Source organism: Ambystoma mexicanum, chromosome 6p (genome assembly GCF_040938575.1).
Source record: "Ambystoma mexicanum isolate Mex_15411 chromosome 6p, UKY_AmexF1_1, whole genome shotgun sequence".
Taxonomy (NCBI): Eukaryota; Metazoa; Chordata; class Amphibia; order Caudata; family Ambystomatidae; genus Ambystoma; species Ambystoma mexicanum.
In genome coordinates, this window is record NC_090935.1 from 1,367,863,071 (window position 1) to 1,367,885,179 (window position 22,109).

General features: G+C 47.5%; 1 long non-coding RNA gene across 2 annotated transcripts in view; it reads left to right on the forward strand.

The window, feature by feature from the left end:
• Positions 1 to 216: 216 nt before the first annotated feature.
• Positions 217 to 22,109, forward strand: part of LOC138510430 (uncharacterized) — a 614,646-nt gene continuing 592,753 nt past the window's right edge. Inside the window, exons 1-2 of one of the 2 annotated variants that reach the window (XR_011280386.1) lie at positions 217 to 328; positions 8,953 to 21,511. This is a non-coding gene — a long non-coding RNA (uncharacterized lncRNA). Of the gene's footprint in view, positions 329 to 8,952; positions 21,512 to 22,109 lie in introns of those variants that run through there. The other variant, XR_011280387.1, reaches the window with a different exon arrangement.

The following is a 22,109-nucleotide window of genomic DNA, read 5'->3' on the forward strand; positions in this document are numbered from 1 at the left end:
ATCGATGCCACATCCCATTCCCCACCAAGCGCAAGACTCTCATAGTGCTTTTTTGGGCTTGAGCACCATTTTCTGCCCAACACCTTGATCCGACGCCATTGACAACCACGAGGGTTGCCACACTCCAAAATGGCCATGCGATTATGATCGGACCCGTGCTGGCGTGAAAACAAACCTGCCACCAGCTGATTGGATGCCTGAAAGGCATATCCTCCAATCCAAGCCACCGGCAGGCGGAGCCGGCCTCGAGACCGTGAGTGCAACGGCGCCAGGCGACGAAACGCTGCCCGATCGGCCTCCATCCCCTACTCGTACAGCCTCACCACTGGTGAGTTTACTGCAGTGCTCATTCATCCGCAAACACTCCCTGACTCTCTCTCCACGGACCCCGCAGTCTGCACTGCCCACCAAGATTAGCCACCCTCACAGCACAATTGTGCCGACAGCCCGCACTGTTTACCACACGCAATTGAAATCTCCGGTATGACCACGATTAATCATGAGTCTCACCTGCCTAATGCACTCACCCTAAGCGGAGCTCACGATCTGAATCCCTAGCACCTCACCACGCCCCTGCAATTGCATTCTGAACATATCACGATGATGGCTTATGAATATAACATCAACAGCATGATCCGCCTTGACCTGATTCATATCTGCCTATCTCTAAGGCTGAGCAGAGCGTGAGACATCATATTGCCATTGTAGGCTGATCGAGTGAGGGTGAAAATCTACTGCACACCCCCAAAGACTGTGCCTCACAGCCACAAGTCACATCTGCCTCTCAAATTGAACATTACAGTTGCTCTATGCCACTTCTGATCTGATTGCCCATAACCTTTTCCAAACCACACTTGATAGTACTGTCCCTTAAGGTCGCAATCAGACCACTCTGATTGCATGGTGCCCTATGGTCATTAACAGACCACTCTAATTATGTTGTGCCTTATGGTCATTAATAGACCACGCTGACTGTGTTGTGCCTTATGTTCATTAATAGACCACTCTAATTGGGTTGTGCCCTATGGTCATTAACAGACCACTCTAATTATGTTGTGCCTTATGGTCATTAATAGACCACGCTAACTGTGTTGTGCCTTATGGTCATTAATAGACCACGCTGACTGTGTTGTGCCTTATGGTCATTAATAGACCACTCTGATTGCGTGGTGCCCTATGGTCATTAACAGACCACTCTAATTATGTTGTGCCTTATGGTCATTAATAGACCACGCTAACTGTGTTGTGCCTTATGGTCATTAATAGACCACTCTGATTGCGTGGTGCCCTATGGTCATTAACAGACCACTCTAATTATGTTGTGCCTTATGGTCATTAATAGACCACGCTAACTGTGTTGTGCCTTATGGTCATTAATAGACCACGCTGACTGTGTTGTGCCTTATGGTCATTAATAGACCACTCTGATTGCGTGGTGCCCTATGGTCATTAACAGACCACTCTAATTATGTTTTGTCTTATGGTCATTAATAGACCACGCTAACTGTGTTGTGCCTTACGGTCGTTAATAGACCACTCTGATTGCGTGGTGCCCTATGGTCATTAACAGACCACTCTAATTATGTTGTGCCTTATGGTCATTAATAGACCACGCTAACTGTGTTGTACCTTATGGTCATTAATAGACCACTCTGATTGCGTTGTGCCTTATGGTCATTAATAGACCACGCTGACTGTGTTGTGCCTTATGGTCATTAATAGACCACTCTGATTGCGTGGTGCCCTATGGTCATTAACAGACCACTCTAATTATGTTGTGCCTTATGGTCATTAATACACCACGCTGACTGTGTTGTGCCTTATGGCCTATTAATAGACCACTCTGTTGCCCTAGCCATTGTGTAGCCGTTGTGTTGCCCTAGCCACTGTGTAGCCACTGTGTTGCCACTGTGTTGCCCTAGCCCTAGCCATTGCGTAGCTATTGCGTCACCCTAGCCACTGTGTAGCCACTGCACAGCCATTGTGATGCCCACACCTAGCCATTGAGCTGCCCTAACCACTGCGTAGCCACTGCAACGCCCAAATCCAGCCATTGTGTAACCACTGTGATGCCTACATCAAGCCATCGTGCTGCCCTAGCCATTGCGTAGCCATTACGTTGCCCAAATCCAGCCACTGTGCAGCCATTACCCAGCAATTGTGTAGCCAATTGACGCTCACACCTAGCCACCGTTTTGCTCACACCTAGCCAGTGTGCTGCCCATACCTAGCCATTGTTACCACTGCCCACACTTAGCCACTGTGCTGACAGCTATTGTATGCTCTATAGAATGACCCCCATCTTCATCCTCCTGATCACCCTCTGCTCCACAATGACAACAGCAAACCACCCACTGCAGTCTACGCCTACTGCAACATCAAACTCAGATGACGAGCCCCGACCGACCAGCACCCCAGACACTAACCCACAAACAATAAAGATAAAGATACCTATCACCCACCTCCCCATAACAAATATCCCATGCGATACCTTAAGTAGAAATGCCAAGCTACGATCAAGACTACCCAAAGTCTATGAACCCCCAGCCAGACTAGCCACCAAACCTAGCCATACAAGAGACCAACAACGCAATGCCTCCAAACTAGTCACCTCGCCCACCAAAAGAGATTCCCACGCTAACAGTCCCATTAACAACCACCGCAAATCAAGCAACAGACCCACCAAAAAGAAAATCCATGTCACCCCTGCGACACCCAAACCAAACATACCGCTGAAGGGTGCCCTCATCAACGCTAGATCATTAATAGCACATGCCACCGAAATTGCCGATCTCATCCAAATAGGCGATCATGACCTTCTAGCCATAACGGAAACCTGGCTTCACCAAGCAGCAGGACCCGCTTTGATGCTTGCCCTGCCCCCTAACTACAACATTCTCAGAGAGGACAGAACCAACTCTCGAGGAGGCGGCCTAGCCATCATCGCTAAAAACAACCTCACCATAAAAATAGAAACGCCCTCAATCACCAAAACTTGTGAATCCTTAACCGCCAAACTCTCAACATCACCTTCTCAATCTATCAATATACACCTCATCTATAGGCCCCCAGGTCCAATTGGAACATTTGAGGCGGACATCTCTATGATCCTCTCAAACAATCTAAAGAACTCATCGCAAGCCATCCTCCTGGGAGACATGAACTTAGGCTTCAACGACCACAAAGACTTGCAAGCGACTAACATCGCCAATGTCATCACAGAACTGGGATTTACCCAAAGAATCTCACAACCCACCCACGAAAAAGGTCGAACACTCGACTGGGTAGCAAACCACAACTGTAATGTAACAATCACTGATGTCTGCCCACAAATCTGGACAGATCACGCACTAATAACCTTCCTCATAGATGAAAACACCACCCAACCCAAGGTAAATGTATTGCCCCCCCCCTACCAACCAGAAATAAAAAAAAACATAACTGCAGACAAACTGCTACCACTTATCCTCCCAACTCTAAATTCCTTATCTGAATCACTAAACCCTACAGCCCTAGTGAACGAATTCAACTCAACCATGGCCACAGCCCTAGACACTATCGCCCCATTGAAAATGAGAAAAAGCAAGCCCAGAGTGCACTTAAACACTTGGTTCACCCCTCACCTCAAATACCTAAGAATTGAAAAATGCAAATGCGAATCCGCCTGGCGACTAACTCCATCAGAGACTAACAAAGTAGCTCTCATCAGTGCCTCTAAGATCTACAAAAACGAAATAAGGAGGGCCAAAAAAGAAGACTTTAACAACAGAATATAACAGGCTAAATCTGGAACCAAAGAGCTATTTCTTATAGTAAAGGAACTGGAAACCCTATCCCTGCTCCAGACAACTGCGACAAAAATAAAACATGGTGCTCCAACACCCGAAAAGCTCTAAACAACAAAATTGCCACACTCCAAACCAAAATTGAGAAAAAGAAACAAAATATACCCACCTCATCCAATCAAAGTCATAAACCACCTACCACTACCAAGCCAGAACACAAATTCAACTTCACCAAAGTCCGTTCCATCGACACTTAGCCTGACCACCTTACCGCTTACATTTATTCTAGAGACTGCGGATGAGTATAACTAGATTACTGGTTTCTAGACAACCTGCTCTATCTGCATTTCTGTATTTCTGTACTGCCTGTATATGCGTTCGTCTTATCTGTATAACCGTTTTTGTCTTGTAACCAAGTTCTCAAGTATCCTTGTGCTGCCTGCGCCCAGTTATCCTTGCGGGTTTGGTTTTTTGCGCTATACCAAATAAACAAACAAACAAACAAACAAACCATCCTAGAGATTGAAAAAATAATACTCTCACTCAAACCAACCAACTGTCGAGGCGACATATGCCCAGCCCAACTGATAAAAGACGCAGCCACAGACCTAACCCCATTTATCTCCAAACTTATTAATGCTTCCTTTGCATCAGGCACTATACCAGACAATCTTAAACAATCCTGGGTCCTCCCCCTCCTTAAAAAGCAAACCTTGGACCCCGCCATCCCGACTAACTACAGACAAATCACTACGGTACCATTTCTATTAAAAATCCTAGACAGAGTGGCCTACCTACAGATCCAAAAATATTTGGAAATGCACCAACTATTAGGCACCAGACAGTCAGGCTTCAGGCCTCAACATGGTACCGAAACTGCGCTTATCGATCTCAAAACTCAAGTCGATGAGCTGAGAGATCTTGGAAAAACCACCCTACTCCTCCTTCTGGACCTCTCGGCGGCATTTGACTTGGTGGATCATGATGTGCTCTGTACCCACTTGGAAACCGCGGCCCACTTTTCCACACATGCCATTGCATGGATCAGGTCGTTCCTAAGCGGCAGAACCATGAGGGTTTTCTCCACCTCCGCAGCGGCTGACCCAGTACCTATCACATGTGGAGTCCCCCAGGGATCCTGTGTCTCTCCGACTATGTATAACATCTTTACGAAGCCCCTGTTCGATGATCTGGACCTTTTGGGCGTCACCTACACAAACTATGCAGATGACACTCAGATTCTCATCCCACTTTCGGGGAATTATGAACAGGATTTGGCCTGGGTGAACAGGATATACCTCATCATCCAGGCATGGATGGCCCATCACGGTCTATGCCTGAATGATGACAAAACGGAACTCATCATACTGGGGAACACACAAAATATCAAAAAACTGAACAATGACTACTCTTCATTTATCATAGATGGCAACACCATTAAAGTAGCGAAAGAAGTAAAAACACTAGGTTTTTACCTCGACTCATGCCTCTCTCTAACAAAGCAGGTAAATGCGATGGCCTCCAGCACCGCTTACACCTGTAAGATGATTAGAGCAGCTAAACCATATCTATCCACCGCCAGCTGCCTCAACCTATCAAGAGCCCTGGTATTATCCAAATCGGACTATTGCAATGCACTATACATAGGGTCCAATAAACACACACTGCAAAAAATCCAAACCCTGCAGAACAACGCCCTTCGAGCCGCCCTAGGAATCCCAAGAAGAGAGCATATCTCAGACGCCAGAAGACAATCTAACTGGCTATCCACAGCTGACAAAATTAAACTCAAAACAGTATCATTGACTTTCAAAAGTATTAATGACCTAGCCCCCAAATACCTAACAGAAAGATTCAAAAGAAGAACCTCTAACAGACCTACCAGAGAAGCATACACCAAGCAACTAGCTGTGCCCCCATTCAAATTGAGCACAGCCGGAGGCACCAGCTTCCCTGTCAAAGCGGCCCATCTATGGAACTCCCTCCCATCTTCCTTAAGGTCTGACCAATCTTACCCACATTTCAGACTTAATTGCATTAAATGGCTCAAAGAAAATGACTTATAACTGACTAGACTAGGACTACTCACGTCTGACCCACCTGTTAATCTGCAGCTAAAACTCATACCTCGCTCATCACCCCCGCTTAACCCACCTTGCTCCTTAATATTCAATGTATACTGTGTATACACCCCTGTGTACAATCACCTGTGTATGTAACCATGTATATTGTCATCATTTACTGTTAATGCACCTGGTAACCATCCTGAAATGTGTAAATGTAACATGTAAGCTTAAAGTATTCTTGAACACGCGCCCGGATACCCTCAGGTCTGGCGCGCGCTATAAATAAATAAACAAACAAACAAACAAACAACAGGACTTCCTCCAAAACCTCAAGTGTATCTTTCTGCGGGATACATGTGTACAATGCTACAATGTCCAAGCTTGCTAATAGCTGTTTATCAGGGTCAAAACTCATGTTTTCTACACAATTAATGACCTCTGTGGTATTCTGTATGTATGAATACATGGTCAGGACAAATGGTTTTAGGTATTTATCCGCAAACTTTGACCATGGTTCCAACAATGAGCCCATACCCGAAACTATCGGGCAACCTGGTGGATTATTCATAGATTTATGAATTTTGGGTAATGTATAAAATGTAGGAACTGAGGCTTTAGATACACATAAGTATTCTTGTTCCTGTTTTCAGATCCATTTTCTTTCAAATGCTTTCAAACGAAGGTCATGTTTTTAAGTGGGATGAGGATAGCTGGGGAGGAGTCGCAGCACTCTACAAAAGGTCGATTTGAGCTGGTGCTCCTTTAGTCTCCCATGAATAGGACCCGGCCTGATTTTAGTCAAGAACACTCATATGAGTGTAGTAGGTATGTTAGATGCTGTGAAAGAAGTACATGCAGGGAAGCTGTCTGTTTGCCTTCTAAAGCCGGACAGCCAGCAAGTGACCCTGAAAATATAACTCTTCCAAATGTGTACATATTATTTACAGTTTTCCATCAATTTACTGATAGGATGGATGTTCTAACGTGCATTGGCCTATCTGCTTATTTAATTTACGTGCATAGACAAATTGCAGGATTGAACCACTGTCAGGAGGGCAGGGTTTAAGTTCCAGATATATCATATATAAAAATGTGAGTCCATTTTCACATTCCCAAAATGCACTTTGATGTTATGCAAAGCACCAAGTAGTTAGCATTAGCATTGGCCTCCCCTTTCACTCGGGTGCACTCCTGAGTGATTACAGGGCTGTCTGAAGATGCCAGGGGACAAGTTATCACCTTGAGGTCTGCTCTTTGGACAGCAAACACACATTCAAAGAAGCACAGGCTGTAGTTTGAGAAGACTGGTGGCTCCCTAGGGAATATGTGCACAGGGGAGGACTGGGAACCAAAAGAGGCCCCGGAAATAATTTTCAAAGTGCCCCCATATTACACATTTTCAGCAAGCCCAATCCTTTTTCCATGGGAACATTTGAAAATACCACACAAAAGAGGCCCTGGCTGCGGGTGCCTACTGGGAAATCTCCAGAGTTTCCTAGAGGCCAGTCCACCCCTTTATGTGCAGACTATGTGTCCTTCCTTGCAGGGCGTTAATAGCTGCAGATTATCACGGCACAGGCAGGCAGACAGCAGGGGATCTGAAAGCCTAAATGATCACTTAACAGCTATCAAGCACACTGGGCTTGCGTCATTTATTTACAGAATGAAGCTGATTTACTCGCTAATTTAATTACATATATACTGTCTTCGAAAGGGATTTATTTACACGCACCAGTTTATGTGCAAACTGAACCAGAGAGATTTTAATTTACATTAGTACCCGGCGAGGGACAATGAGATTGTAACACAATCTCAATGGCACTTGCCGCGTCGTTACCAGCCTGACAAAGCCTTGCCTGCAGTCTTTACGCATCCCTCGATGTTCCTTTCTTTTCTGAGTCTGGCCACCATGGAAAAGGAGACTGGACTACGTGTAGTTCTTTCTCCATGTTCACTGGCGACCATTTTCTGTGTTCACTTTTTTAAATCACTTTTTACTGTCCGCCATGGAAAGGGAGAAGGGAATGTGTGTAGTGCCTTATCCCCATTCCATGGCGAACAACTTTTTTCTTGACTTTTTTCTTTGTTTTTTAATGGCGGCCATGGGAAGGGAGAAGAGACTATGGGCCTCATTACGACCCAGGCGGTAAGTTACCGCCTGGGCCGTGACTTTACCACCATGGCGTAAACTACGTTTACGCCATGGTGGTTGGCGGACTTACCGCCCCATTCCGAGGTTGGCAGGGGCGGTAAGTCCCCAATCCCCATTTACCCTTCCCCATTCCCATTTTTGCCCCATAGGGCATAATGGGAGTGGGGAAGGCGTTAATTACGCCACCGTAAATTACGGTGGCGTAATTAACTCCATGGTCCCTTAGCGCCATGGATTTTAACACCTGCTAAAAGCAGGTGTTAAAAGCGCCATGGCGCTAAGGGACCTCGTACTCAGGCGGTAAGGGTCGGCGCTGTTAACGCTGCCGTAAACCCCTTAACGCCTGGGTCGTAATGAGGCCCTATGTATAGTCCCTTCTCGCCATTCCATAGGGCCTTTTCTCATTTTCATATTTCTTTTTACAGCTGCGAAACGCTGATAGTGTCTCTCAATTTCAAAAAAGACTACATTAGTAACCCGGTCTTACGAGCCGGAGTACTAATAGCAATAAGCCCCTCAATGTGGGGGGTATTAGCGCTCCCGGCGGTAATGCCGAAGCTTGCATTGAGGCCCCCGATTCGTCCCTGAAGCGGTAATGCATCCCCCAGTGCAGGCCTTATTGCTTATTTATGCACGCCAGATGCAAACACCACCTGAGATCTTGCTGGGTGGCAAAGAGTATGTTTGCAGGGCCTCATGATGAATTGTTTGTTTGTTTGAGGTAGGTGGCCCTTGTCTGTTACCTGACTCACCTTTACGCTTTGCCTAGTACAATTTGGCCACTCCCCCCGTTTCCACAGCCCCCCTCATTTTTGTATCCCTCTGAAAGCCATGACGAGGCTGAGTTATGAAGTAAGCATGTTGCAGCAATTACATTTTCAGGCATACCATTATCCCCCTTTGTGGCGCTCACGCCTTAATATTTACAGCTAATCTTTATGATTTGCAGGAGCAGTCATATGAGTTCACATGCCTACCTTCAGACAAATATAGATCATCGTGTCATCGCAGGAGAACGAATTGGAACGCAGAGTGACAGGTGCATTGAAAAATGTGCAAGATATGAAAGAAAAATGCAGTAAATGAAAAAGCACATGCAAAGCAAGAGCAAAAGCTGGACAGTAGCCAAGACTACAAGAGAGAAACAGGTGTGTCTGCTAAGCCTGCCAAAGAAAATGCCAAGTCATGAGCTGGTGAAGCTTCACACATTGTGGCATGATGGCAGCGGTCCAGCACTTTAAATCCTCCGGTGCTATGTCAGCTATATAGAGCAGTGCAAAGTGGGAGAACCGGAGGGAAATATATTTAGGTTGCTGAGCCATTTTACAAACGGCCTGCGTCATGTACAAAGATGGGTGAATTACAGAGCAGCGCTCTCTCGTTCAGTCTATACAGGGGATTGTTGTAAGATGGCTGACAGACCTCTACCCCTAGCCCATCCCTAACCCCAGAAACTGCGAAGCATCTTTTATCACGCACATAACAACTCTGCTTATTCTACGCCTTGACACGGAAGCGAAAAAGATGCTCAAACTTTAGCTTAAGTCGGAAAATGGCCCCACTCATCCCTTACATTGTAACTAAAAAGGGTGGGAGCCGAATGTGTGCTCAATAAACATCACAGGTTTACAAGGTTTCAACTGCCTCGGCGATGGCCGAGACCCGTAGTATCTTTAAGGTACTGGGAGACCCTTTGCCCCTAACATTGTTGGTGACGGTCCTCAACTACACTGCCTCACGGGTTGCCCCACCAGTGCTTGTCTGGCCTGGCCTTCCCAATTGCATCAGCCTTTGGTCCATCATCCCCTCCTGTCTGCTGAATCATTCACTAGTTACTCCTCCACTTTACTAATGACCCGTGGAGCCGGGCCACGAGCGTTGCCACCTTGTGCCACCAGCGCCTCCCAGTCTATCCAAGTGAGTCACACCACACCCCCAATTAAACCGCTGCACTCTACCTCACCCACAGAATAACTAGCCACAACATATTGGCTTACCTATATCCAAGAGTAAAACATGCTATTCCACTGACATGCTGGTCTAGTGTGGAATTTGAACAAGTTGCCTTTTTCTTCTCGCTGATACCTGTCATTTCCTGAACCCATATTAATACAATGTTTGCTCTCAAATGGACTCCATGTGTATTCACATACATGCTCTGTCCGCAGTGGGTTGGGTGGAGTGGGTTTTTCTAGTTATTTGTTTGAACCTGAATTGGATATTCTTATATTCTTTAATTTTAGGGTATTTGTACTATTGCTGTTTGGGTGGCGACTGTTATCACCTCACACCCCTCCCAGAGCTATTGCCTGACCTCAGCCTGCAAGACCACATAATGTGAGGTGAATACCTGTCGGTCTGTGTCTGTTTCACCCTCACCACTGGGATCATTGCTGGTTTACTAGCAGTGTGGGGTTGTCTAGCCACTACGCATCACTCTACTCCTGCAGAGCAGTAGCCATTTTGTCACATAAGCAATTGCATGCAAATGATGATGAGGCTTGAATTGCATCACATTTGAGAATGGGAGCAGATGGTCATTTAGGCAGAGGGATTCCCCCAGCATGGTCCCATAATGAATGGAGGTAGAGGCACACCATTTAATTTCCTTCCAGGTTCTCTATTCACATGCCTCTGGTGCATAACCTTGTGCATATTGACATCCTGCTCCACATAACATCAGTTGTAGTGCCCAATCAGTTCCCACTGACAACCTAGGAAACGGAAAGGGTTACAGTGACGACAACTGCAGCAGTGCGTTTTATTGTCTTGCGCTGCATTGATATCTGCAAAGGAAAAACTGGTAAAAGTGGTCTCAGACAAAATGGAATTAGTTGATGATTACTATAATCGGCTGGGCCAGAAGAACAGAGCTGCGCTTAGGACTTGGTTACTTCCGCCCTGCACCGATCAACAATCCAGGTTTCTCAACAGACTCTCGCTCTATCCCACTGACAAATCCAACTCACCTCTTTTCTTGCAGGATCACATGCAGAAATGCCATCAAAATGTCAGAAGGGTGCTCTAGAAGGTCACGTAACATTGCCTTACATGCCTTACACCTCTGTGTTGAGGTGACTGTGTGGCGAACAGACTAGAGAGAAAGGGCGGCTGTAGACATTCACCATGGAAAGATGGGAGATCTGTAAGTGGTTAACAACAGAACCCTGACTCCTGTGGTCATGAAGAGCATGATGGGCAGCAAAAGGAGACATCAGAATACAGGGCAAAAGGCAGTGTTTAAGTATAGCCTGGCCACAAATGCAGTGTTTCCACTGTGCTCCATGTAGGACACGGATCCCACGCTTGCCTGTTCTGTCAGCAGTGGTATCTGATAACTGCTTACTATGGACTGAAGAGATATTAATATGTACTCACTGCCTGAGTGTCTGCGTTCCAGCTGTTCAGTTTTAATTGATGATTCTTAATTTTCTTCCCAATGAGAGTGGGCACAGATTGAGCCCGAACGATGGACTTTGTCCGAAATGCATTGACTTCTCTAATGATCTGTTCTCCACATCTTGCATATTGATATTAAAATTCTTGAATCATCAGCGGGTCGTATGCAGTATTTCCACTCTCGGTAAATCTAAATGAATGGATTGTAGAATATTTGATGCATATAGGCCATTTTGGCCTATTTGGTGAGCATGCAGTATCCGGAGAGTCTCTCTGGCTATCGTTATCGACACAAACGCACAAGAGCCAGCTACCATATCTGAGTCAGATATCATGGTGAAATAAAGGTGACATAGACAGTGAAGAGCGACTGAGCTACATGGATCCCTTAAAGGAGTCCTGAGATGCTGAGAGAACCCACAATCAGCAAAATAAATTACACGATTCAACAGATAAATTAGTAGTTAAATAGCTTTCCTTTGAACATTGGCTTGTGTAAACAGAGAACGCCTATAGGATGGGGTGACAGCCAAAGTGGGATATTCAAAGACCCTAATGAGGGTAAGCTAAAGTTAAGCAGTACGCAGCTTCCTTTAGCAAATTGTGGCTACACATGCCAGAGGGCGACAAGAAATCCATCAAGAAGTTATGATTTCTTATCATCGAGGTGAAGAGTGAAGATGGAAGTGTCCATAGTGCTAAGGTTACTAAGTTCCATGTTCACTCTACAGAAGGAATCACAAAGATGTTACCAAACGTCTCTAGCACACAATATAGCAGGCAGAATTCTTGGACAAGGCAGATGAGATGAGGGAGGCAGGATGCCAGAATGCAGACCTACTGAAAGAGAAAGAAGTGATGGGGGAAGAGCTAAAAAGATATGGATGCTGAGTCCTTGAACATCTGCTCAGATCAAGGCGGCGTTGTTACAGTAGAGCGACAGCTCTATATCCCAAATGTTAACACACATTTTTTATAAACAATCCATGCAACTGGAAAAGATGAAATAGTAACTACAGAATTTGACTCAGAGTCCCTGAAATGCAAACCATAGTCACCTCAAATGTTAGGGGGCAGTTCAATTACTGATAAGGCTTCCTTCGGGCAAGGGGGTCCAAAATGATAACCGACAGTCTGCATCTCTATGGGTAACACATCTTTGCGTGCACCCAATAATGCTCACACTAAATCACAGTTCACTTTTCATGGATCCCCCTGCACAGTTACAATTTGAAGCCGTTTTTAGGAATTGAAAAATGATAAGAAACCAAAATGGGCCCACCAGGCTAAAGAAAATGTAATTCCATGGCTGTTGGCACTAACAATACAATGCAAACATAATTTTAATACTCGTACCAGAAATCACACCAAATCATTTAAAAAGTGTATTTATTGGAAAGGTGGAAAAACTATTAAATCAGTCCGAAAACTATAGTTCCACAGGCTTTGCAAGATGCGCATTCCTGAAAGATAAGCACCCCAATTTAAGATGACAAGTCGGTGTATATGAGTAAAGAGGATGCTTCCTAACTCCAGACCCCAACTGTGTGGGCAGGTCACACCTTGTGCACGTGATTCGTCTTGTCAGATCCTCCCTAGCACCATTTCCCCTATCTCTGTTTCTGCTCTGTGCCTCCCCCAGATACACTCCCCACTCTATCTCTTAAAACTGAATAAAACTGCATACATCTTTGATATTTTATGTATAGTTTGAGAACTGGGGCGCTTGAGGTGGACAGGCGGTCTACTCTGCTTAGTGGGTCACTTTGAACACCTTGTGCCATAGCTGAAACCATATTCTGAGCTCTAGGATAAGGGGCACATAGCTTGTGACCATCTGCATTGTTGATTGGATCATTGGCAGCCTTCATATTGATTACGCTCCGCCTGTAAGACCACACATCTCTTATTTTTTCTGTCCTACTGTCTTGTGCCAAGTCTCCTTCATGTTCTCGTCCGCAGAGCTTTCCAATGTGCCCTGGTAGAGATTAGTACCTGGGAAGGTTCTGGAAATGCAGCAAAACCGGAACTGCAGTGTTGTTGAATTGTGCATTTTACCCCAGAGGCAGGCATTCTTCCCTTAACCCCCTCCCATTTCCCCCCCTTCCCTCCCCCCAGTCTGCATGTCTTTATGCAATTCCTACAGTTGCAGCACTCGGTGTAGGCTAAAGGAATGTGCACCATTCTTCATTTGACACTTTGAGGAATTCTCACTCCACCTTTTCCCTTTATTAAAACTTTTCTCATTGATGTTCTCATGGAACAACTTCTGCATGGTTCGAGGTGAGTGGGGGTCCCTTTTCCCCTTATGTTGTGTGTGCTTTATGAGAGGAGAAAGAGACCTGTTGGAAGAGAGTGGAATAGACTTGTGTGAGAAATGATCACAGACTATTAAGCCCCCCTGCCCCAATCGTCTGATGAACACCTGTCAGATGTTATTCTTTGTCCGTTAAGAGTCTCTGCCGGCCGGGGCGCTGTTGAGCAGCCTAGAAAATGGCTGCTTAGCTTAAGAGCTCTGTGTACTGCCAGCCCTTATCTGCTCACATCGGCAGTTATATGTAGAATCCCTGGCCATCCCTCTACAGACTGTCTTCTGCCACCTTACTGGACACCCAGCTGCAGTTCAGGGAAGAATCGGTGCGGGAGACCCGAGCTGCAGCCCCCGAATGTATGGCTCCCTTTGCGGCCTGGGCCGCGTGATGCCACGGCTGGGGCTGGCCACTGCTCCGCCTGCGCTCCACCTGGGCGGTTTCCCACTGATGCACGCCGCAGCTGCTCCCCGGATTGGTGGGCTGTCGAGCGCGCGCAGGAGTGGGGCCGCCGCCTGCATTCGCCTGCCTTGAGGCTCACACCTCTTCGTTGCCCCTGACACCGGGGTCCCTGTCTGCTCGGCCCCCTGTGCGGCTTGGACCGCGTGGTGCCCGCGGCCCCACCTACACTTCATCTGGTGCAGATTCCCGCCGGCGCCTGCCGCCTCTGCTTCCCGGCCTTATGGACTTCAGATTGCACCCTGGAGCAGCGTCGCCGGCCGGGCAGCCTCCTTCTGAGCCCGTACCTCCTCACTGATCCCGCCACTGTGCTGTGCCAGTCCGACGGCTGCAGAGCTGCGTGAGGGCTGCTGGAGCCCCTTGCCACCCTGCCGAGACGCCGTCGAGGGGACCCACCCCTGGAGTTCGTGCCGCTTTCTGTCCTGGGCCCCGCTGCCACGGGAGTGGCGCCAGGGCCATACCTTTGCCTGGGGCCACTACTCTGACTGGCCCTGATCCAGACTGGCTATAATCACCTGCTGGGCTGTCGGCTTTGGAGTGGAGGGCTGCTGTGTGGCGCGGCCCTCCTTGGACATCACTTCTGAACAACCCCGTCATGGATGAGCGGCCAGTGTGGCGCTGCTGGGACACAGGCATGGCTGCCCTACTGGCCGTGAGGTAGGTGCCGGGGACATGGGTGTGTGCTGCTGTTGGCTGTCCCCCCAGTAGACATGGCTGCAAAATACTGCTATTACAAGAGACGCACTCCAATGGTCGCCTGGCAGGGAGCATGGCACCACCATGGGGCCCTGCCAGATACTACACTTCCCATTCTACCCAAACCAGGGGTGTGCTGACAATGATCCACAGATCAATTACATTCACATTACACAAGAGCTACATAGATCCTGATGGATGATATGTCATCCTACATTGCACCATAGTAAACCGGGAGTATCTTCTCATAAACTCGTACGGTCCAAATGTAGATTCTCCCGAGTTTGTAGACACTGTAATGGCCATACTGCTGGGCTATGTGGGAATCCAGATTATTTGGTGGGGGGGACATGAACCTCATATTGGACACTGACCTGGACAGGACTGGGACCGCCATACGCCCCCTTTCCGGAGCTGCACGCAGATTACTTAGTCATGGAGCGACACTCAATATCCGTGACGTCTGGAGGACACTATATCCCCAATGGTGGGAATATACCTTTTACTCCTCGGTACATGATAGTTCCTCCAGAATCAACCTATTCCTTGTGTCCTGTGAAGTGATGGGCAGGGTGGCAGGGGCACAGATTCTGACACTATCTAACCACGCCCCAATTACCATAGCCCCAATTACCATAGCAGTGGACCTGGGAGTGCCTGTCAAAACATTTAACACATGGAGCTTTAAATCTGCGGCCCTTAAGGACTTTGTCTTCAGGGCTGACATAGGGGCCGACATCAAATCCTTTTTCGTACATAACACCCCCCAGGCCACTACCATCAAAGCATACATCAGGGGGATGTCCATATCCAGGGAGGCGGGAGTTCTAAAAATGATAAGGGCCGCCCTCTGTCGATCTGAAACCAAACTACGGGAGCTCGAACTGCAGTGCTCGACCGTGGCTGACCCCGCCAAACTCGCCTCAATTAGCGAGGAACTCCAGACATACAATACACTTGCCACCTGCGAAGTCCAATATTTTAGCCGCCCGCAAGCCGCTCGCAAATACGGCGAGGGGGACAGACCCGGGAAAACACTAGCAGCTCTCATGAGAGGGGAATGGGGACATGCCCAGATCACCACCATTAAGGATGAACATGGCATTCCACAGTGGTCAGACCAACAGATACTGGACATCTTTGCTGAATTCTACAAGTCCTTATACTCTCAGCCTGCTGAGCACACTAAACAACACATGCAGGATCTACTCGATCAAATACCTACGACATGCATCTCCCCCTCCACCACAGACCAATTGGACTCCCCGATCATCCTGGACGAGATAGTCAGAGTCATTTCGGACTTGCACAAGGGCAAGGCACTGGGCCCTGACGGACTCACCGCAGAATTTTACCAGGAACACGTAGCCATGCTGGCTCCCAAGCTGTTAGAAGTCTGGGACGAGTCGCTCCGTAAGTCCATTCTCACTCCCTCCCTCCCTGCGTGAAGCCGTTATAACGGTATTGCTCAAACCCGACAAGCCCCCCGATGAATGTGGGTCATTTGGGACCACTCTCTCTTATGAACCTAGACAGTAAGATTTTCGCCAAAGTGATAGCGAACCGCTTTCTCCCGTTCATGACACACCTGGTCCATGAAGACCAAGCAGGCTTTGTACCTGGGAGGTCTACCGATAACAACATCAGGCGGCTATTTAATGTGATGTCTCATATTGATCAAGAAGCGCATGCCGTCGCGGTCACACTCAACGCTCATAAAGCATTCAATATGGTTTTGTGGAAGTACATGTGGCTGGTGTTGGAGACAATGGGCATTGGCCCCAATATGACCGGATATATTAAATTACTACATACCTCCCCTGTGGCGAGGGTGCGGGCCAATTCCTTAACATCCACCCTGTTCACTCTCTAGGGGCACCCACTAAGGCTGCCCATTCTCCCCGATCCTCTTCGCTCTAGCAATAGAGCCGATGGCGGACCACGTTCGGGCACGCCACTCCCAAAGGGGGATAAGACTCAAAGATGCCCCCGAGATTGTGTCGCTTTACGCAGATGATGTACTACTGTATATTAGAGACCCGAACACACACTTGGACCCCATATTACGAGACATCCCGCACATTGGCACCCTTTCGGGATTTACAATCAACTACTCTAAATCCGAGGTCTTCCCTTCTCCACCCAACAACCAGCCACTGAGTACCCTCTCCGCTGGTCCTCCGGCGAAATTAGATATTTGGGAGTCCAGGTGTCCCTAACTAAGCCCACCCTGCTCGCAGATAACTACTTGGCCGTAGCACAGATGGCCGAGGTGAAAATGGTACGGTGGTGCTCTCTCCCTTTATCCCTGGCCGGTAGGCTCTCCCTCATCAAGGTGGTCCTACTTCCCAAGCTGCTTTACACCTTCAGCAACGTTCCCGTATCGCCCGGGATGAAATACTTCACAAAACTACACGAATCATGTGCACAGTTCCTCTGGCACTCCGGTGTGATGTGCAAGAAATGGGCTGAAATGACGCTCCCATACAAACAAGGGGGGGTTCACCGCTACCGACCTAGTCCTCTACTGGACAGCGGCTCAGGCTCAACACGCCACTCACTGGTACCCCGGCTCACCGACCCGCCCACATGTAAAACTGGAGGTCTTGGCAGCCGCTGAAGTCAACATAATGTCCCTTATTCTACATCCGCATTATGTCCCCGACTCCCCCATCGACCCGGTCGGAACTACCTTACACGCCTGGAAACGGCTGCTACAGCCAACAGCAGAATCCCCCCCATATTATAGATGGCTACCTGTATGGTCCTTCCCTGGTCTTGAACCAACACATTACACGGCCCTGGCTCGGTACTGGGGGGCTCTGGGCTAACAAGCATTGTCGGACATCTATCCTGACGGCAGGTTCATTGACCCTCAGACATGGAAGCCAGGTCACTCTGGGTCCGCCCTAGAGGCCCTGCAGTATTCCAGACTCTGGGCTGCATTTCGAGCTGCATGGCCCTCCTTCCCTGGCGAACCCCCGGACACCCCGGTGATCACTTACATTGCCAATTCAGGCGGCTCCCGTGGCGTCGTCTCCTTTCTATACAAGATGTCGCAGGGGACAGTACCTGCCCAGGCACCTGAGGCATGGGGGAGGTGGGCAGAGGAGCTGGGCCTGGAGATCTCCGACCAGATCTGGGAGAAAATGTGTCTACATACTCAGAAGGTCTCTAAACTTTCGCTATCGAGTTATGCAGTATAAACTACTGAACAGGCTGCACTACATCCCCCACAGGATCTCTAAGTTTGCCCACACCACGCTCTTGCCCCCGCTACAAGGCGGAGAATGTGGACCATTTGCATATGTTTTGGACTTGCCATAAATTGGGGGAATTCTGGGGGAAAATCCTAGAGACACTGGCCGAGGTCCTTGACACTGCTCTTGAACCAGATCCATTGGGGATCCTCTTTGGGGTGTGGAAAGCCGATGATATTAAAAGTATGGTGAAATTCCTTAATATAAGCTGTATGGTGGCTAAGAAATGTATATTGCATAACTGGAAAAGTCCTTCCCCCCGACATTTCAGAAATGGCTGAGCCTGCTAACGTGGTCTCGGACTTGCGAAGAAGAATACCTCACTATGCTTCCTACCCAATCCCGCCCCAGGAACATATGGACCGCGTTCAATACCTACCTCAACAATCAAGAAGAGAGGTCATCAGAGAGTGGCTTGTCCCCGGCCCCACTATGAACTGATTTGGCACTATGAACCAATACATTCTTACTTACTCCCACTCACTCTACCTTTGATTTTGTGGATATTGCAATGTTATTCATGTATATGCTGTTTGCGTTATAAGCTCTGCCATGTGTGTTTGTGGTAAACCTCTGCCAACAAAAATAAAAGTTAAAAAAAAAAAAGAGTCTCTGTCGGCCTCACTGATCAGAGCACATGTGCAAAGTAGGAAGAGATAGTAGATGGCTCTAAACCTACCCCAGATTACGAAAAAGTAAAACATTTGGTGTCTGCATTTTCTATTTCATGCAACACTCTATCAAAACACAAATGTCTCCCAAATCTCTAGCTTCTGAGGGAGAGGAGTCCACAGGCAGTCCCCCGATCCCTTATCTTCTATCCCCTGCTCCTTTTTGCACAGCTTGTACAATGTATCTATTTGAAAATGAGAGCGACAGACAGCGAGTGAGGAGAGGAAGTGGAGGAAGAAAGAAAAATGGACACTATCAGAATTAGTTCAATGGGATCTGTCTGTACTCAATTCACGATTACGGGCAGATACGTGTCTCCTCATGATAGTCTCAGGCACTTCGCTCTGCACCTCAGGGGAATCATAGCCTAGCATGCTTACATGTCAGAGGAGGAAGTGATTCAGCGAGGAGCTCAAACAAACTTGCCTGCAGCATTTCTGGCCAGTTTCTTTAAAATAATCAGTTGCCAATACACTGATTGGCTCCGTTTTTTGGTGACACTCAACCATATCCAAAAGGGAGAACAGTCTAGAGCACTGCAAGTTGGGGTGTTGGTAGGACTCTCAGGCACTTTTTACCAAGTGTAGATTCTCAATTCAGATTGGTATCAGCATCACTGGACTCTTTTCAGATCCTTTGACACTAGATGATTGACATTCTGATCTGATCTGATCAATCACTGTACTGTGAGATAATTGCTGCTGACAATATCCACAAGATGCACAGAATTCATACATTTAGCTTGCACCTGCTCAACTGCTACTAACATTGAGAAGCCATGGGGAATAATATAGAAGTTGTAGGACTCTGAAACGGACAAGAAAGGACAGACGGATTCAGACTGCACAGACAAGCTGACACGATCAGCCCCGGTCGAGGCAAGCAGGACCAGGACACCCAGCCAAGGATGAAAGGGAAGCAGGAAAATTCCAGCTATTGAGATAGTAAGCCACCTGCAAAAATCCAGGCTAAAATCTTCATAATTACAGACGAGAGGGCTTCATTTTGTGGTCTCGACACACATGACCCAGACAGAGAAGACCGTTCCCAGAGAATCAGAGAGAAGAAGATACAAGTGCTGCCAACGTTTCGTTAGCTCACTGCACTCTCACAGACTTGGGTGATCAGAGAATAGAAACATTAGGGAACGCTTCGAAATCTCCTTGTTCTTTCTCATTACCTTGAAGAGGTACATTCAATCTGAGAACTGTCTAGGGTCCCAGGGCTGGGAGGACACGTTCTGCCCAATCTAAATTCACCTTTCTCAGGTGGATATAATGTATTGCACGGGCTAATGGTTTAGCGGCAACCCTGCAACATTGTAGACGGGTGCAGTAGAGGTGGTTTTAGGAGGAGCCACTAGATATGTCTAGCCAATTGGAGGACTGACCTGTGGAAGTTCTATATGTTACCTAAACTGACCAATGTAAATGTTTGATTCTAGAAGGGAACCTGGATTTGTGCCATCAAAATGGAATAAAACCAGGTGACACACGTGTAGAAGCTGAGAGGTCACGATGAACCCTGTTTTTCTGGTGTGATCCCTGGTATGTTTATATGCTAATAAATGACAGTAACATTGCCCCATGGCTGAGTCCTATGTTCTTGTGGCTGGGAGTTTCTGAGGGGCCCAAGGGTTATGTGTGAATAATCGGGGTGACTGCTAGAGGAACCCGGCCACACTATACAAAGTTGGTACTGTATGTGCACATCAGCTTCTCCATGCAGGTAAGCCCAACATGTGCATGCTCCCTGGCCTGTACTGTGATGTTTGTGTGGGAGGTGGTCACGTAACCCCAGATACCAGGCCTTTACCATTGATGGCAATATTATAAAAGTCTCAAAAGAAGTCAAGACACTGGGAGTGTAACAAATTAACGCAACTATTTCCTCCATGGCCTATACCAATAAACTCATTAATGCCTGTAGACCGTTCCTATCTACCAATAGCTGCCTTACATTGGCCAGGGCCCTGATATTGTCAAAACTGGACTATTGTAACACACACTCTTCCTTGGCACCACCAACCTTAATCCGAATAGACTACAGATTCTCCAAAACAACGCCCTCAGGTGTGCCCTCAACCTCCCCTGCAAGGCCCACATCTCCACCTTTAGAAAGGAGATTCACTGGCTACCTATCTGCGAGAGAATCAAGCTAGGCTCACTCGTCATCACACACAAATACCTCTCTCTGACAGCCCTATGCTACTTATCAGACAAATGTACTAGACAAAACTCATCCAGACCTACTAGATCCCCATACCTGCACCAACATAACATCCCAAAGTTTAACCTGAAAATGACAGGAGGAGCAAGCTTCCCTGTGCTAGCAGCTAAATGCTGGAATGCACTCCCCATGGCAATTATATCCGACACTTCATTCTGGTCCTTCAGAGCTAAAGTAAAGGAGTTGCTCACCACTCAACAATAGATGGCTTCCTGCTCTCAGCTCACTCTTACATCTGACTACACCATTGCTCTCCAGAAGCTACGGACCAACTTGTAACCCGGTCCTTAATTGAACTATCCTACTCTGTTTGCATCATGGACTATTCTGTAACCTGGTCCCTCATGTTATTTATTGCACTGTATCATAATTGACTGTCTCTTCATATATGCAACTATCTGTAACTTATGTGGTTCTCAAGGATAAAGCACCCAGTTACCCCAGGGTTTGGCTGCGCTAAACAAATAAACTAAACTAAACTAAGTACGGAATTTGCATTAACTTGTCATGTCATCCTTTGTGCTGTTATTTGCACGCTCCCCGCCCCTCATTTGGATATGTGCTTCACAGCGCATGTGTGCTGGCTTTTCTACTCAGCCACCATACAGGTCCATTGTCCTCTGTGTCTCTTCATGTATCCTGGGAGTGTGCTGATCTGTAGGACCATGGCATCGTGGGTGGAACCAGGGTAGCGGGCACAGCAGTGGGTGATGTACAGGTTGGGATCGCAATTCACCTGTATTTCCAGGGAGCTGTAGTGCTTGCGATTAAGGTACACTGCTTTGTGGGCCTGGGGGAACCAGCGCAACATGGGTACAGTCCAGGGCAGCAATCACACTTGGCATTTGGGCAACAGCATAGAACTGTGCATTCGTGGCATTGACCTGGGTTGGGGTGGTAGGCAGTGAGATGTGGTGTTGCACTTGTCTCAGGAGGGCTTCAAGCACATTGTCCAAAACTGTGCAGAATATGGGCTGTGCCATTCCGTGTATCATGGCGCCTGAGTGCTGGAAAATGCCAGTTCTGAGGGATTGTAGGACAGGCACTAGCTTCACCAATGGGGGCACAGCTGTATGGATGTT